This window comes from Microtus pennsylvanicus, chromosome 17, assembly GCF_037038515.1.
Source record: "Microtus pennsylvanicus isolate mMicPen1 chromosome 17, mMicPen1.hap1, whole genome shotgun sequence".
Taxonomy (NCBI): domain Eukaryota; kingdom Metazoa; phylum Chordata; class Mammalia; order Rodentia; family Cricetidae; genus Microtus; species Microtus pennsylvanicus.
The window spans coordinates 33,937,606-33,939,609 of NC_134595.1; positions in this window are offsets into that span (position 1 = coordinate 33,937,606).

Consider the following 2,004-nt stretch of genomic DNA (forward strand, 5'->3'; position numbering starts at 1 on the left):
AGAACTGCTTTTACAGCTTTAAAAATGAGGAATACAAATTCAAACCCCACTCAAATGTCTATAAGATAAAGATCACAGTGTCAGTTTTTTTCAGCTCAAGAAGGACAAGAAGGCTCTGCTCGGTGGCAGGGGATCTGTCTAGCAGGTACCAGGCTAAAGCTCCCATTTCAAGTACTACCAAAAATCAGCACTGGGAATAAGGCTCAGTGATAGACCAGTTGCTTAGCATGCATGAGGCTCTAGATTCAAATTCAAGCACTGAAAAAAAAAAGTTTTACCTTACCAGATAGAAGTGTAGTCCTAGGCCTTGGGAAGTGGAGAGGCAAAAGGATCAAGAGTTGAAGGTCATCCTTAACAACAGAACAAGTTTGAGGCCAGCTTGGGCTACATGAGAACCTGTGCCAAAGGTGGGGGCGCTGAGGGCATATAGGACCCTGCAGTCTGTAATCACACGGCTGGGGGAGGCGCAGAGACAGGAGGATCCAGGGGGCTTGCTAGCCACCCCGTCTAGCCAATCAGTGAGTTTCCAGTTCAGTGAGAGATCCTGTCTCAAAAACTAAAATGTGGGGCTCAGGGGGTAAGGGCTCTTACCATCAAGCCTGACAACCTGAATTTGAGACCTAGAATCCGGATAATGGCAGGGGAGAACGGACTCCTGCAGGAAGTCCTCTGGTCTCCACAAGTGCTCTGCTCTCTCTCTCTCTCTCTCTCTCTCTCTCTCTCTCTCTCTCTCTCTCTCTCTCACACACACACACACACACACACACATTTCAATAAGAAATAAGGTGTAGAAGCAAATGAGGAAGACACCTAAGGCCAACCTCTGACCTCTATATACACACACATGTATATGTACTCACACACATGAACACAAACAAGTCCAGGTATGGTGCATAAGCTTGCAATCCCAAAGCAGGTGAAAGGAGCCAAGTGGCTCCCTGGGACTCTCTGGGATCCCAGCCTGATTGGTGAGTTTCAGATTAATGAGAAACCTGTCTCAAAATAGGGTGGAATATTAGTTGAATATATGTTATATTCATTTATGCTGTGGAATATTTGTTTAATGATGCAAAGATGTGTTGCATTCTTTTATGTTGCATTTGTTTAACTCTGTGGAAGCTGTGTTACTTTGCCTGTCTGAAACACCTACTAAAAAGTTGAACAGTCAATAAATAAGCTTTCCCAGGCCCTATGGAAATTCGAACCTCATGCTGGAATGTCAAAATGTTGTTGGTTGTTTAAACTCTTTACTCTTTGCCCACCACTGGCTCCCAAACAAATACACAGAGAATTTATTTTTTCCTTATGAATGCCCGGCCTTAACTTGGCTTATTTCCAGCCAGTTTTTCTTAAATTATCCCGCCTATCTGTTGCCTCTGGGCTTTTACATTTCTATATACCTTTCTTTACTTCTTATTCCATTACTGTGTGACTGAGTGACTGACCCCTGATTCCACCTCTCCTTCTCCTTTCCTTGCTCCTCCATCTTCTCTTCCCAGATTTTCCTTCTATTTATTCTCTCTGCCCTCCCAGTCCCGCCTATCCTTTCTCCTGCCTAGCTATTGGCCATTCGGGTCTTCATTAGACCAATCAGGTGTTTTAGCAGTCAAGTGACACAGCTTCACAGAGTTAAACAAATGCAACATAAAAGAATGCCACACACTTTAGCATCATTAAAACAAATGTTCCACAGCACAAACGAATGTAGCACATCTTCCACTAATATCCCACAACAGATAGGTTTCCTGAGGAACAACACCAGAGGTTGTCCTCTGACCCCATATGCACTTGCTCACACATGTGAACACAGACACAGGGTGGGGGGTAATTGCACATTACTCGGGATCCATTCAGGAAAAAGGCGGGAGAAACTCTAATACAATCAATTGCCGACTTCAGCAGACTGGAGTGATGGGGGAATGGCTAGTAAGAGTAAGTCCTCTGAAGATGACAGAAATGAGTAGGTGGTAAATGGAAGCCCCTCTGCACCTATAGCTGAGACAG